Source organism: Beta vulgaris, chromosome 7 (assembly GCF_026745355.1).
Source record: "Beta vulgaris subsp. vulgaris cultivar EL10 chromosome 7, EL10.2, whole genome shotgun sequence".
Taxonomy (NCBI): domain Eukaryota; kingdom Viridiplantae; phylum Streptophyta; class Magnoliopsida; order Caryophyllales; family Amaranthaceae; genus Beta; species Beta vulgaris.
In genome coordinates, this window is record NC_079208.1 from 7,471,489 (window position 1) to 7,489,513 (window position 18,025).

An 18,025-nucleotide genomic window follows, 5' to 3' on the forward strand; every position below is an offset into this window, starting at 1 on the left:
ATAGCATAAGGTAGACTTCTTAACCAATGTTTTTTTGTTTCTTTTTCCTTTTATTGTTTATTAATTGTTTTATTTTATGGCAATTCAATGGTTATTTACAATAGTGGAGATGTAATTTAAATATTTATTTTAAAGATAAGATGTTTTACAAGTATTTTAGTAAATTTGGTAATATTAATTTTTCGATGGTTGAATATTTTCTTAGATTTATACATTTCTTTGAGCAGCCAAAAAGTCGTATACTCCTTTTTATGTAATTTCTTTGACAAAATAAATTTTGAATTCAACTATTGAACGAACATATGAAATTGTTGTAGTTCATTTCATATTAGAATAAATATCATTTATTGTCTTTTACAATTTCAACCGCTACTTTTGGCAAACACTTCTAATTAAACAACTAATTTAATCGTTGATCGCTAACAGCTACTAGTAGACAGCTAGCAATTACCCCCATTAGCTACATCTACTAGAACCGCTAACTGCTAGTTTTGCCAAACATGTCCAAGAGCTATGTTAATAGAAGTATTTATTTTTTAAAAAAACAAAGTGAAGCAGTTATACCAAACAAATTATATAACTCCAAGTTTACAACACGCGAGCAGCAGGTGATAGCCTAGTGGTGTTGGCATCACTTTCGATCACATAAATCTTGTGATCGAGTCTCACCCCTTGTAAGGAGGAATCCCCAAATTTCCCCCTCCTTGCAAGGGACTTCATCTTAGCTTTAATAAAAAGTGTACAACAAGCTAAGACTCGAGACATCATCCCATTCTATTTGACAATTTGCACATTGTTCATAAATATTAGCTCATTGTATTAATTAGTTTGTTTAACTAGCTTATCGTATTAGTTATTTGTATAAGAGTGTCTGATATATAGCTGATATCTTATTGAACTTAGCATAGTATGCATTTCATTTCATTTCAAAATGCCCAATTAATTCACTGACTAAATAATATATCTACCAACCAGCTCTTTCAAAATCATAGAGTTTTGGTTGAAATTGTTAAATATGGGTCTGGGCCGCACCCATCATAAGGAGAGAGTACACTTAACAAGAAGAAGGAGGTTCCACCTTAAAACCATATAACAATAAGGGGAGTAGCCCCTTTGCAATATGAAGTGGACCCATCTCTCTTCTTTTATCAATGTGGGATACTCACATGTGTTGTGAGTCATGCATCATAGCTGCAACACTCCCCCTCACATGTGAGGTCTTTTTTCTATCGGCCAGAGTAATTAACGGTCCCAACCGTGGGCCTGCCTCTGATACCATGTAAGACTTAAGAGAATACTCCCTAGCTTTAGCTTTCATATTAGCATTATATACTAAGAGTACATTAAACCTACTTACCATAATTAAAATGTTAACATAAATACATAACTTCGAAGAAGGATATTAAATATATTACATAGATTTACACTAATACACCCCCACAATTAGAGCGGGAGGAGGACGGATGCGCAAACTAGAACGAAAGTCCATAAGCAAGGGTTGAGGAAGACCCTTGGTGTAAGTATCGGCGAAATGAGAGGAGGAGGGCACATGAAGAACACGAATATGACCAAAAATAACCTTCTCACATACAAAATGTATGTCCTTCTCCACATGCTTAGTACACTAATGTTGCACAAGGTTATAAGACATCTAAACGGCACCAATATTATCATAATAGACCGTTGTAACCCGTTTCAAAGGACATTATTCAAGTTCAAGTAAAAGATTACGGATCGAAGCCGTCTCATCAACAACAACATTAGCCACGCCACGATACTCAACCTCGGCAGTGGAGCGAGAGAGAGTAGACTGCCGTTTTGAAGACCATGAAATAATATTATCACCAAGAAACACACAGTAACCTAAAGCAGAGTGGCGTGTATCAGGGCATCCACCCCAACCAACATCAGTAAAAGAAACAAGACCCGTAGCAGGAGTCGAGGAGAGGTGCATACCATAGTCAAGAGTGCCCTTAAGATATCGAAGAATATGCTCAAGGGAATGAAAGTGAGGCTCAGGGGGAGCATGCATAAATAAACAAACCTGCTAAACCGCATAGAAAATATTCGGGCGAGTGAAAGTAAGATAATGAAGAGCACGCGTAAGCTGACGACAAAGAGTAGGATCATCACAATGCTACCACTAGTCACACTCACCTTAGAATTAGTATCAACAGGAGTAGCAGTGGACTTACAAGTAGTCATAACAGCACGAGGAAGAATCTCCGTGACATATTTGCGCTGGCACAAAAACATGCTATCCTTAGTACGAGAAACAAAAATACCAAGGAAATAAAACAAAGGACCAAGATCCTTCATGGCGAACTCATAACTAAGAAGATCAATGATACAAGTTCGGATATCATCAGATGAACAATGATACGAGTCGTTTACCGTACACAAATTAATAATTTATAATACCTAACTTTAACCTTAAAAAATGTTTATAACTAGTACAAAGGTAAGAAAGGATCGATCCCACGAGAAGATTATTATAATTCCTAAACTCAAATATTCAACTAAGTGACAAAAACTATATTATATACGAATTTACACATTTACACTATTCACATATATACGATTAGGGGGGTTTCGGTTGTAACCAAATACTTAGACGAAGTAAAATTAAAACTATTACAAACTAATAATTACAAGTGACGACACACAAACTCTATTAATTCCCGATTCGATCATAGAATGTTTAGTCATAATTTAGCTTCTTAACCTTTATGAATGAGACCACTTTAATAGTTAATTTAGCATTTAGATTGGTGAATTATCGCCGCGATCAATTCTTGTCTTACTCACTAAAAATCTAGAATCTTGCTAAGACAAATCCAACCCTAATAAACTTGTTTTATTAGCACAATTCATACACTTAAGAATATTAAGATGAGCCGCTCACTCTTATTAATCTCAAGTCGTCCTCCCTATCCAACTATTAAACGCAGCGCCTAATAGTCATATAGCACAATTTGAGTATCTAAACAACTAATTGCGTCCAATTACAAGTAAAGATATCAAATTTCATAACCAACCAACAATAGTATGAATTGTATAAATACTAAATTAAATAATTAAATCAATCAACTCAGCGTTAACCAATTAGACTCAAATAATAGAAATATAAGAAACTGAAAATATGAATAAATTCAGATAAAATCCAGTTCAATCACAAGAACAACTAATTGAAAATAGAAGAGAGAAAACTCATGACTGTAGACCCGAATTGATGTAGCCGCTACCCTCAATTCGCCTCCGAACGCAATAATTCTTCAATTCCTATCAACTTGTCGATCTTGGACGAACCCGATTATGTTCTTCACTCTCACGAACTCTCTTGTATGTGTGCGTGTTTTTCATCTCCGAGAACTGGTGAATTTATATCGAGTTGTGTAGAAGATAGAATAAAAAAAGATAGATTTTCGTAACTGAAAATCTGATAAACAAGCATATCTTGAAAATTTGAGGAGATAAAATCATATCTCCTCTTGCTATTTCTTGCGAGGAAGTAGGAAAATAGAAACAACTTCTTGTTTCTTTTGGATTCTGAGTATACAGAGTGAAGAAGTTTACAAATCTCTTTGTCTATTTGTTTTACTTCCAACCTCACGTGAGCTTGGGCTCACTTTATTATATATTTTTTTCTCTTTTCTTTTCTTCTCTTCTTTCTTTAGTCTTGTTGTCTTCCTTTAGCAAATTGAACTTGTAAAATACCTATAATAAAATAACACACTATTTAAGCTAATTATTCAATAAAATATAATATGGACATAAATACGTCACTTATTAATAAAAGTCAATAAATATTATAAAATAACACATAGAAGACAACCATAAGACTAATTTTAGGGGACAAAAATATAGAAATATATGCGCTTATCAAATTCCCCCATACTTAGCTTTTGATCGCCCTCGATCAAAATACTACTAAAATAAAAGTAAAACTATACTAGGAAAGCAATAAACCTAACTCACTGTCGTAGGAATCACGATTGCACTTAGCATGTGCAACAAGCCCTTTAAACCCCTAGGCTACCCTAGTGGACGAGTAAGGTCTCGTGAGGATTTTCAGATGGCATACCCACAAAGCCTTATTAACATAGTTTCCCAAACCAACTAGCAAACATGGATATTCTAATGACAGAAACTAAATGCAAGACCTAATATACCACCTCAATTTTCTTTGTCGGAAATAACGAAATTAGATAAGCACACTACAAGAAACTAAAACATTTTAAAGTTAGTCAGAAAAACGTTGAGAAAATGTTAATGGAGATGTCATACTCTTGTGTTTAAACAATCGAACTATCAAATCTCATAATACTTCATGAACTAATTGTTATCTTTTGCAACTCAAAAATTTCCAGCATGAATCCACAAATGTATGCGTATCAAGTTCAATAAATAGACCCTCACAGGAATAAATAAAACACTCAACTCTCATGTGTCTGGGGTTAAATAATATTCACTCAATTCTATAACCGAGTCGACTCAAAATGAAGTATATTTCTTTAAACTTGACTATCGTCTCAATTCTCCACTTTGAAGTGACATAATGCATAAAGATCAAAAAGGTCTTTCATAAGGTTGTAACGTGGCCAGGGCTAAAGGGTAGGAATAATATTTAGGAATGTGGAGTTAATTATAAGCCGAGCTAAAGGGAGCAAAAATACATGACTTATGATGTTCCACTCACAACAAACTCCACTTTTTTTTCTTTTTCATATTATTCACCATATCCTTCACATGTAATGCCATTATAATACTTATATGGATATTTCATAGCATTTTCATCGTTCTATGACTTTCAAACATTATTTTCTTTGATATTTTTCAATAATAATAATGTTTTCATAACCCTTGTTTTCTCTTTTTTTTTTCAACAATATATCCCAATCTTACAATACAAACTCAATATATAATAACTCCCCTTAGCCAAGCATGGGTATAATCTGTAGGAGGCCGCAAGTTTGTAATGTATGGTTAGCAAATAAAAACGGGATTTTAAGGCTCAGAAGGGCTAAACAAAGGAAATATTATATGAAATAAAATCTCTGAGGCTAAAAAAAATGAAAAGAACGCCTAAATCATTTCTTCATAGCATTTGTCACAAAAGTCTCAAAGAATACCAAGTCAAGTTCAAGAGCCACACTTCATTGAGGAACTATCACACAAGAAAGAAAATAATGAGACTGATGCAGATGTGTCAGTCTAATAGGCTCAGAAGCTCACAAGGTTTGGTCTATTTATCTAGCCAGCTTATTTAAGAGAAGCAAGATAATTTTTTTTTCAATTGTATTATAAATCTCTCAAGATTGATTATCCGTTTCCAATTATATAACATTCCCAAAATCTTTTATTTCAAAAAAAATTATTTTATTTCAAAAACAAGTTAGATTAGAGTTTCTTATCAACTTACTAATCGCCATTCCTTAGGAAGTTAAGAGGTGGAAATCCTAATCCTAAATTAAATGCAACTAAAGTTCTATAACTAATGCAAGCAAAAGCACAATTTCTTCTTTTTTTTTCAATATAGTACTTAATAAAATAAAAGTTCTACAGAAAATTTGGCAGCACCTCCCCTAAAACAGGACATATCCCAATTTATTTTTCAATTTAAAGTCATGGATACCAGAACCTGTATTTAGCCTATAAAATTATACATCATATAATGCCAGCACAGCCACAATCCAACCTATGATTTTGCCAATTTACCACATGTCCAGCTCCAAAGTGAAATTTGTCACCATTTATCTCCCCCCACACTTAGAATGTGCATTGTCCTCAATGAAAAAGAATTGAATTAAAGAATGAGAGAACTTAGCTGGTTATGTGTATCTTTCTTCACAAAGAGAAATAATAATGGAGATCATAACGGGTTGCCTTGTTCATATATGTTGCTGTAATGTGCTGCCTTCCTAATAGAAATCTAGTTTGGAACCTCTGAGTGCTTCACCACTTCTAGAGTATCACTCATGAGATGTGAAGGTGGCATGGTGCTGGTGGACAAGGAGCAAAAACAAGTTAGAATATGACTAAATTTCCTAGCTATGATAAACATAAAAGCATGAATGATGAGTGTAAAACTGAGAGAACAGTAAGAAAATAAAATGAAATAACAAGAGGAAGTGATAGTAGCAGGATTGGGTTGCCTCCCAAGTAGCGCCCTTAGTTTATGTCGTTGGCTCGACGTTATGCAAGCATCATTCTCGATGAAGCTCGATCTCTTCAATTAAACCTGCATGCTCAAACTCATAAAATGGTTTTAATCTGTGGCCATTTACTTTAAACACTTTTCCAGATTCCAAGCTTTTAATCTCCACTGCACCATGAGGAAAAATATCAGTAATAACAAAAGGACCTAACCATCTGGACCTAAGCTTACCAGGGAACAACTTTAAGCGAGCATTATATAAAAGGACTTTCTTTCCCACTGAGAAATCAGTTTGAATAATCCGCTTGTCATGAAAGGCTTTAGTCTTATCTTTGTAAATCTGAGTGTTTTCGTAAGCTGCTAATCTAAGTTCTTCTAGTTCTTGCAAACTAAGTTTCCTCCTCTGTCCAGCTTGTTCGTAGTCCATATTACATTGCTTACAGCCCAGTAAGACTTATGCTCGATTTCGACAGGTAGATGGCATCCTTTTCCGTAAACAAGTCTGTAAGGGGACATTCTTAGAGGTGTCTTATAAGCTGTCCTATATGCCCACAATGCGTCATCTAATCTAAGGCTCCAGTCCTTCCTGTTAGGGTTTACCATCTTTTCTAGAATTGATTTGATTTCCCTATTGGACACTTCAGCTTGTCCGTTCGTCTGAGGATGATAGGCTGTTGCTACTCTATGTGTCACATGATATCTTTCAAGGAGAGTCCCAAATGTTTTGTTACAAAAATGGGTACCCCTATCACTAATTATGGCCTTTGGCATACCAAATCTGTTAAATATGTGACTCTTAACAAACTTAACAACTGTCTTGCATCATCAGTTATAGTAGCTTGAGCTTCCACCCATTTAGAAACGTAATCGACAGCAAGAATAATATAAAGATTACCAAAAGATGAGGGGAAGGGACCCATAAAATCAATTCCCCACACATCAAAGATTTCACATACTATGATTCCATGTTGGGGCATTTCGTTCCTTTTAGATACATTTCCAGTCTTTTGGCAACGTTCACAAGACTTACAGAACACATAAGCATCTTTATAAAGTGTAGGCCAATATAAACCACATTCCAGAACCTTATGAGCAGTCCTTTGAGGACCAAAATGTCCTCCACTTTCAAGACTATGACAGAATGTAAGAATCGAAGCATATTCAGATTGGTCTACACATCTCCTAATTACTTGGTCAGAGCATGATTTCCACAAATAAGGGTCATCCCAAAAGTAATACTTTGACTCAGATTTAATCTTTTCTTTTTGAGCTCTAGATAGAGTCGGGGGAAATGTGCTAGTGACCAAATAGTTAACCATATCAGCATACCAAGGAGTTTCAACATGATACATTGAAAGAAGTTGTTCATCAGGAAAGAATTCAGTCATTAAAGGCCAATCATCTCTAGGAACAATTCTACTAAGGTGGTCAGCAACTAGATTTTCAACACCCTTCTTATCTCTAATTTCTAAGTCAAATTCTTGTAACAAAAGCATCCACCTAAGTAAGCGAGGTTTGGATTCTTTCTTTTTCAAGAGATATTTTAGAGCAGAATGGTCAGAATACACAATAACATGTGTGCCTAGTAAATAAGGTCTAAACTTCTCTAAAGCAAAAATCACAGCATACATCTCTTTTTCAGTTACAGTATAGTTGCATTGAGCAGAATCAAGTGATTTAGAAGCATAATGGATCACATAGGATTCTTTATCTTTCTTTTGACCTAAAACGGCACCGATAGTCTTATCACTAGCGTCACACATGATTTCAAAGGGTAAGGTCCAATCAGGTGGTCGAAGCACGGGTGCACTAGTTAATCTTTCTTTTAACTCATCAAAAGCCTTTTTACATTCCTTGTTAAAATCAAAAGTGGCATCTTTAGCAAGCAAAACACACAAGGGAGATGCAATTTTTGAAAAATTCTTAATAAAGCGTCTATAGAAGCCAGCATGCCCTAAAAATGATCTAACTTCACGAACACATGTAGGATATGGCAAGGAACTAATAACATCTATTTTAGCTTTATCAACTTCTAAACCTTTAGCACTTACAATATGCCCAAGTACTACACCTTGTTCTACCATAAAATGACATTTTTCAAAATTCAATACAAGGTGAGTTTCAACACATCTTTGCAAAACACGAGCTAAACCCTGGAGGCATCTATCAAAGGAATCACCAAAAACAGTAAAATCGTCCATAAACACTTCCATATCTTGTTCAATCAAATCAGAGAAAATACTCATCATACAACGCTGAAAAGTTCCAGGGGCATTGCATAGTCCGAAAGGCATTCTCCTGAATGCAAATGTACCAAAAGGGCAGGTAAATGTGGTTTTATCGTGATCTTCCAGAGCGATGGGTACTTGAGTATAACCAGAATAACCATCAAGAAAGCAGAAGAATGACTGACCAGCAAGTTTTTCTAACATTTGATCAATAAAGGGCAAAGGGAAATGATCTTTTCTAGTAGCTTGATTAAGCTTCCTATAGTCAATGCAGACCCTCCATCCATTTGACACTCTAGTTGGAACAAGCTCTCCTTTAGTATTTTCAACAACAGTTATTCCACTCTTTTTAGGGACCACATGAACAGGACTCACCCACTGAGAATCAGAAATAGGATAAATCACGTCGGCATCTAACCACTTAAGGATTTCCTTTTTAACTACCTCCATCATGGAGGGGTTTAACCTACGTTGAGTTTCTCTAGTGGGTTTAGCATCTTTTTCAAGAAAAATTCTATGCATGCATAAGGTGGGACTAATTCCTTTTATGTCAGCTAAGGTCCATCCTATAGCCTCCTTGTGGTCTTTTAGCACATTTACCAATTTATCTTCTTGAAATTGATTTAGAGCATTGGAGATAATCACAGGTAGAGTTTCATTTTCACCTAAATAAACATATTTTAGATGCGAGGGTAGTGGTTTCAATTCTAATTGAGGTGCTTGAACAATAGAAGGGATTAGTTTAGGTGTAGACACTGGCATAGAAAGATCAAAATTATCTTTTTTATCATTTTGCGAATCAAGACTTGCTACCTCAGACATATCTACTAAAGAAACAGGCATTTCAGTGTCCTTGCTATCAGTAAAATTATCAGTCTCAAACAATTTTTCACACCACAGATCAAAAATTTCTTGAGCCATCCAATCAAAAGCATCAAAGGAATCAATAGAACTAACATTATTGACATCATTTGGGTATCTCATAGCATCGAATATATTGAACTTAATTATTTCACCATCAAATTCCATTGTCAAATTACCCTGATGAACATCAATTTTAGTCTTAGAAGTTTTCAAGAAAGGTCTTCCCAACAATAAAGGAACATTATCGGTTCTATCACCCATATCAAGAACATAAAAATCAGCCGGAAAAACTAATTCATTTACTTGAACCAGTACATCTTCTAACACTCCAATGGGAAATGCATTTGACCTATCAGCTAACTGAATAACCACATCAGTTTTAGACAAATATCCCACATTTAAAGTATCATAGACAGATTTGGGCATCACATTAATCGAAGCTCCTAAATCTAGCATGCATCTTTCAAATTTAGAATTACCAATTTTGCAAGGAATAGAAAACATGCCAGGATCTTTACATTTTGGGGGAAGCTTCTTTTGAATTACAGCTGAAATATTCTCTCCCATACTTACCTTTTCAGAAGGATGAAATTGTCTTTTGTTAGTACAAAGTTCCTTAAGAAACTTTGCATAACGGGGAACCTGTTTAATAGCATCAAGTAAAGGAATATTGACTTCAACTTTTCTAAAAGTCTCAAGAATTTCATTGTCAAGAGTAGCTTTCTTAGCTTTAGCAAATCTGGAAGGAAAGGGGCACATCTTTAAAACGAGAAACATCAATTTCTGAATTAAGCTTACCCTTTCCTTCATTGTCTTTCATACTCTCAATCTCTCCATTTCCCCCTATATTAAGTTCATCGTCAGGTTTAACCTCTATCTCTCTTTCAATCTCGCGACTCTTTGCCTTAGGTTCACTCAACTCTTTCCCACTCCTAAGGGTCACGGCTTTGGCATTTTCTTTTGGGTTAGGTAGCGGCTGAGATGGTAGTTTACCTGAAAATTGAGTTTCTAGGTTACTTAGTGAAGTACAAATTTGTCCTATTTGAGTATCTATGTGGTGAAGGTGATTATCAGTTTTCTTTTGATACTCGACTCCATGGTTGTGAACTTGACCTATTTGAGTAGTTAATTGCTTCACTAAATCTTCTAATGATGGGCCAGAAGATTGGGGTGGAGGGTTTTGTACACCAAATTGTCTAGGTTGATTAGTTTGTGAAAACTGTGGTCTAGTTCCATACCTAAGATTTGGGTGATCTTTCCAACCTTCATTATACGTCTGTGAGTAAGGATCATATTTTCTTTGATTGGAAAAGCCTCCTAATGCATTAACATCTTCAGTTTTTAAAGTAGGACAAGCGTCAGTTGCATGAGAAAACTCAGAACATATACCACATACTCTAGCTTTAGACTCATTTCCAACAACAATTTTAGACACTAAAGTGGTCAAAGTAGCAATTTGTTGAGCATTTTCTTGCAATTGAGATTTAACACCACTTAAGTCAATTTCATTTACCCTTTTAACATCATTTCTAGTGCTATGTTGTTGAGTGTTTTGGGCCATGTTAGCAATTAAATTCCTAGCCTGAGTTGGTGTCTTGTCTACTAATGCGCCACCACTAGCAGCATCAATCATACCCCTATCGTTAGGCAACAATCCTTCATAAAAATATTGAATTAACAGTTGATCAGTTATTTGATGTTGTGGACAGGAAGCACATAATTTTTTAAAACGTTCCCAATATTCATAAAGTGTTTCTGAATTATGTTGTCTGATTCCACATATTTCCTTTCTTATGGATCCAATACGACTTGCGGGAAAGAATTTTTCCAGAAAAGCTTTTTGTAAGGCGTCCCAAGTCGTAATGGAACCAGAAGACATAGTATACAACCAATCTTTAGCTAAATCATGTAGGGAAAATGGGAAAGCATGCAATCTTACTTGATTTTGTTCAATTCCTTCAGGTTTCATGGTTGAACAAACAACTATAAATTCTTTTAAATGTCTATGAGGATCCTCACCTGCGTTCCCATAAAATTTGGGAAGGAGATTAAGAAAACCTGAGTTCAGCTTCAAAGGTCTTTCCAAGGTTGGAAAAACAATGCAGAGAGGTTCATCATTTAGCTTAGGAGCTCCTAATTCCTTCAAGGTTCTTTCATCACCCATCTCTGAGTCTTCACGTGGTCTGTCTTGAAAGATGTAAAGTAATTTCTCTGGGCTAGCTTCGTTTAGAGTTTCAATAAACAGGTTTATACGCTTAAGTTTGGTTGCGTATCCAAACTCATGCACCTGAAAATAGAAAAGAGAAAGTTTAAGAGTGAAGTTCATGAAATTCTATAATTTAGGTATGACCATTGAATATCCAGAGAAACAAATCATAGCTAAAACCATATAAGCAGAAATGGATGTCTTCCCCCCACACTTAAAAATGAATCATGAGTGCAGAACACTAAGGAAGTAATATATATTTATCATATGGTCTGCATATCATTATTCGAATTAGTAGTATGAACCATGACTATTTTTGTTATCACGCATATTTCTTATATCAACTTCTAGGGAACTAATAGTGACACAAGTACTGGTTGTGTTCATTATGATCTAGAGAAAATGGTGTGTGAAGAATCAAGTTATCGTTAAGACATGAATATAACATAGCAAGCCAAATATAATGGGCTGGGTCATATTGGAGTTGCTTAGTTGCTGTGACTTTTTTGTTTTTAATCCTATGTTTCACTTTTACTTACAAACTATTTTCCCACTGAGTGACCTTACTTTATGTAGAAAGTAAGCATCTACAGACTACAGGTTTTAGGACTAGCAGAAGTTATCTGGTAGCGACTCTTTGGTTGTCCAAATTTTTCTTTACTAGGCTCTTTTTTTACTGTCATAGATTAGCAAAATATTATCAACTTAATATGTTATATGTAACTGAACCAATAACATCTATGTTTCACTCAGCAGTCATACAATAAAACTTGTCAGTCTATAACACTCATATCCAAGATGGTTATATTCATCCAACTGTATCAGCAAGCATGATCTATATATAGTAGACAATGAACCATTGAATAGTGACTGTTAAGTTCGTTAATGCTACTATGCATTACCCTTGTTGCTACATGAGTGAAGATATATGTAAACTTAACAAAACATTACAAGGATACACACATAATTCTTTACTTATTTCCCAAAAAGAAAGGAGAAAATGAGCACAGTCTAACAACACCCTCTATAATTGTCATTAAAGATGAAAATATAAGTGAAATAAAACCCACAAGACAAAATGCCAACTCAACTTGTTCAGATATAAATTATGCTAGCAGTAAACCTGGAGGTATTATATTAACAAACCCAAATGAGAATCAGAGATATATAGTGGCTAGAAAGATAAAGCAAAATTTAAGGCTAACCAATATTAACCCACTGTTGTAGATGTTCTAGAAATGACACAAGCACACCTCATGCAAAAATTCTGCTGACAACATGCTATATACTTATGTCAACTATCAATTATTAGACTTAGTGCAAATAAGAGCATAGCTTGCGAAAAATTGGCCAAGAAACAAGCAACAAACTTATTATAACCCATCTAACACATTGAAAAGCCTATCTCTAAATATATTAAGTATAAACACAAATAAAGAACATTTAAACTCACAGGTAAGATCTAACTAATCAGATTATTACTAAGTGAAGGTATAAAAGTTAAAAGCATGTATCCCTCTGAACGTGCAACCAGGACAGCAGCAAAACTCAATAACATTAACAACTGTACTGATATAGGCGAGCGATAAATTATTGTCTATCAGCTTTTGGTGAACATAGTCATATTATAAGTTAGCACATAGACTACTATTGCAATAACACGTCTAACCTGTAGGATGATAAGCATTGAAGAATTCTAACTACAATTGTTATGCTTTAATACCATATTCAAAAGCTCTCATGTTTCGGATAGTCGTTACAACGATAGGGGTTTGAGATTTCGGGAAGTTATCTGCACAGAAATTACAGAAGTTGCATATCTCAGATATAATTTCATTAGGAATTTCTTATGTGCTCTCATGCATTTGCTTGAAACTGCATAACCAGAGAGAGCAAGCACCTTCTGCACAGTTGATTGTGTAGGGAAATTTATTAGAAGAATTTGTGTCTCATCATTTGGGAGTTAGAGAATAAAGAGATGGTCTGACGGACAAGGCTTTCAATCAAGATTATACTGTATCATAGATTCATTGTATTATGAAGACCAAGACAGGACAAGAGGTATATTTTCGTTGCTTTAACAACATCAAAGTAAAATCCTTCTGGATGTATATAATTGAACACACACAATTTGTTTTCTTCCATACATTGCATATAAGTTATAGGCGTGTTTATTATGAGGTATACAAATACAAAAACATTTTCTTAACTCCTGAAAGTTGTTGCTGTTGTGATTAGTGATGTACAGTAAACATTATACTATATGATGTAAACTTTACTTGTGGAAAGAAATGAAACGAAAAAAATATATATATATAGTACAACTAAGAACACATATTTAATAAGTACTAAAACACTAGAACTAAACACTACCTATGAGAGAAATATATTACTCTTCATAATATATAATGGGATTATGTTAAGATAAGCACTTTAGTTTGCAAGGACCCAAAAGATAATAGCAACTTGTCCTTATATACGTCTAAATGTGAAGTTGTAACAGTGCATGCATAATTCTAAGAAAACATAAATAATATGAAATCAACTATACACAAAAAAAATGCAAATAACACCAAGTTAAACTTTAACATGTTAGGAACTAAAAAAATAATCTCCCCGGCAACGGCGCCAAAATTTGATACGAGTCGTTTGCCGTACACAAATTAATAATTTATAATACCTAACTTTAACCTTAAAAAATGTTTATAACTAGTACAAAGGTAAGAAAGGATCGATCCCACGAGAAGATTATTATAATTCCTAAACTCAAATATTCAACTAAGTGACAAAAACATATATTATATACGAATTTACACTATTTACACTATTCACATATATACGATTAGGGGGGTTTCGGTTGTAACCAAATACTTAGACGAAGTAAAATTAAAACTATTACTAAACTAATAATTACAAGTGACGACACACAAACTCTATTAATTCCCGATTCGATCATAGAATGTTTAGTCATAATTTAGCTTCTTAACCTTTATGAATGAGACCACTTTAATAGTTAATTTAGCATTTAGATTGGTGAATTATCGCCGCGATCAATTCTTGTCTTACTCACTAAAAATCTAGAATCTTGCTAAGACAAATCCAACCCTAATAAACTTGTTTTATTAGCACAATTCATACACTTAAGAATATTAAGATGAGGCGCTCACTCTTATTAATCTCAAGTCGTCCTCCCTATCCAACTATTAAACGCAGCGCCTAATAGTCATATAGCACAATTTGAGTATCTAAACAACTAATTGCGTCCAATTACAAGTAAAGATATCAAATTTCATAACCAACCAACAATAGTATGAATTGTATAAATACGAAATTAAATAATTAAAATCAATCAACTCAGCGTTAACCAATTAGACTCAAATAATAGAAATATAAGAAACTGAAAATATGAATAAATTCAGATAAAATCCAGTTCAATCACAAGAACAACTAATTGAAAATAGAAGAGAGAGAAAACTCATGACTGTAGACCCGAATTGATGTAGCCGCTACCCTCAATTCGCCTCCGAACGCAATAATTCTTCAATTTCTATCAACTTGTCGATCTTGGACGAACCCGATTATGTTCTTCACTCTCACGAACTCTCTTGTATGTGTGCGTCTTTTTCATCTCCGAGACTGGTGAATTTATATCGAGTTGTGTAGAAGATAGAATAAAAAAAGATAGATTTTCGTAACTGAAAATCTGATAAACAAGCATATCTTGAAAATTTGAGGAGATAAAATCATATCTCCTCTTGCTATTTCTTGCGAGGAAGTAGGAAAATAGAAACAACTTCTTATTTCTTTTGGATTCTGAGTATACAGATGTGAAGAAGTTTACAAATCTCTTTGTCTTATTTGTTTTACTTCCAACCTCACGTGAGCTTGGGCTCACTTTTATTATATTTTTTTTTTCTTCTTTTCTTTTCTTCTCTTCTTTCTTTTAGTCTTGTTGTCTTCCTTTAGCAAATTGAACTTGTAAAATACCTATAATAAAATAACACACTATTTAAGCTAATTATTCAATAAAATATAATATGGACATAAATACGTCACTTATTAATAAAAGTCAATAAATATTATAAAATAACACATAGAAGACAACCATAAGACTAATTTTAGGGGACAAAAATATAGAAACATATGCGCTTATCAAACAAGTAAGGATGCTGCCATCCACATAGAGGAGAAGATAAGTGTTATCTAAGCCTCATTTCAAAATAAACAACGAAGTATCACATTTGCTATTTTCAAAGCCCAAACATAGAATATAAGTCGCAAACCGCTAATACTAAGCATGGGGGGCTTATTTCAAACTATAAAGAGACTTTCGAAGAAGAGATGCATGCTTAGGCTTAACAGGATGAACAAACCCAGGAGGCTTATGTATGTAACAGTCTCATGAATATCACCATGAAGAAAATCATTCTTGACATCCAACTGATGAATTGACCACTACCGAGAGATCGCCAAACTCAACGCAGTACGGATTATAGTGGGTCGAACGATCGGACTAAAAGTGTCACCACAATCAACTCCCACCACTTGACTTTTACCATTAGCCACCAACCAGCCTTATACCGTTCAAAAACACCATCAGATTTCTCCTTGTGAGTGAAAACCCATAAGCAACGAACAACATTGGCATCTGAAGGATGAGGAACTAAATTCAAGTATGAGAGTCAATCAGGGCATATTCATCACACATGGCGTTAGACCAGTTAAGATCAGCAAGAGCTTGTAAATGGGATCGGGGAAGAGGAGAGATGGAAGAAGGAGAAGAAGTGATAAGAGCAAGGCTAGCATATTTCAAATTTGGTTTAGAAATACTGGATCGGGATCGATTTTTCATGGAATGACCTGGATGGGAGGGTTGGAAAATAGACGAATCATGAGAATGGGAAAGGCCATGAGCACGCATGCCTAGAAAAGAAGGAGACGGAGACAAGGGAAGGTCCAACTAGAAACCCGCTACTGAGTCAGGAGGCCCACGCGAATTTAGTGGCCCATTATCCCCACCTTGCACGTCCGGAAAAAGAGAAGAGGGGGTGGAATGCTGCTGGGCTCGTGGCCCAATAGGAGGACAATGAGAAACAAGACTGGAAGCATGAGCTGAAGATTAGGACAGGGGATTAGGGGAGACCGGGATTAATGGAGGAGTTGGATTGGGCTCTAAAATCAGCTAAGAGGAAAACATAATCAGAATTTTAGGGAATGCAATTTAAGGAGTTAGGAAAGGAAAACTCATCAAAAATAACATGACGTGAAATAATGCTTTTGTTGGTGGTAATATCAAGACACCTATAACCTCGATGAGACGAGGGTTAACCAAGAAAAATGCACGTAATTGAACGGGCACTCATTTTGTGTGGAGAAGTGGAGGAAAGATTAAGATAACAAAGACATCCAAAAGTACGAATATGATCGTAAGAAGGAGCCTTGTTAAAGAGAATGTGCACGGGACGAGGTTACCAAGAAGACGAGTAAGGCGAATATTTAATAAATAAATAGCCATATTGAGAGATTAAACCCAAAAAATAGGAGGAAGAGACGCATGAAATAATAGAGAACAATAAATATCATTAATACTCCTAATCATACGTTCAGCTTTGCCATTTTGAGGAGACGTATTGTGACACGAATGTCACCAAATCATGCCATGGGTGAGAGAAAATAGAGTAAAAGGAGCATTGTCATATTCATGGCCATTATCACATTGCAAAGACTTAATAGAGATGCCAAATTGAGTCTTAACATAAGCATGAAAACGCACAAAGGTGGAAAAGACATCCGATTTATTTTTAAGAGGAAACACCCATAAATAGTGATAATAATCATCAAGAAAAAGTAAGTAATAGCAATAACCTGCAGGACTAGTAAGAGGATAAGTATATAAATCGGTATGAATAATATTAAAAGGAGCATAAGTCTTAGTCACTGAAATGGAAAAAGGGAGACTATAATGTTTGCATAATTGACACCCATGACAAAAAGAGAGAGGTGTATTATTATTACATTGAATTAAATTATGACTTCTAAGAAAACTAAGAACTTGATCTCCAAGATGACCCAAACGGCTATGCCAAACTTTAGAAGAGAGAACAACAAAAAGGGATGAGGAAGATGATGCTTAAGTTAAATAGTTGCTACCTTATCAAACTTAGCATAAGTTGCATTTCATTTCATCAACATGCCCAATTCTTTCTCATTTATTAAAAACCTTCTCTCACAAGCTCTTTTAAAATTAGATTCTTTGGGTTGAAATAACTCTTTCAATCCCTTGCTTACTAGACTTTGATTATTGGACGGGTTAGGGTCAATGTTGTTCAGAAGCGAGTCGTGTCATAAGAGGGTCACCTCATAAAGGGTCGGTAGAGGGTCGGGCCAAATCGATAGTGGGTCGATAGCGGCTCGATAATGTGCGGGTCGAGAAACAAGCTAAGCAAGAAAAACAAGGAACAAAGAGAGCCAAAAGTAAGTTTAAATGAATGTGAATCCGAATATGTAAGAATTTTTTCCTTGAATAATGCCAAAAAGGGGATTAATTCCCAAAATGTGTGAGAAAAAATT

The 18,025-nt window shown here is 34.8% G+C and overlaps 1 pseudogene; it reads right to left on the reverse strand.

The window, feature by feature from the left end:
* Positions 1-5,515: 5,515 nt before the first annotated feature.
* LOC104887336 (uncharacterized) lies at positions 5,516-11,731 on the reverse strand (annotated as a pseudogene).
* Positions 11,732-18,025: the final 6,294 nt, after the last annotated feature.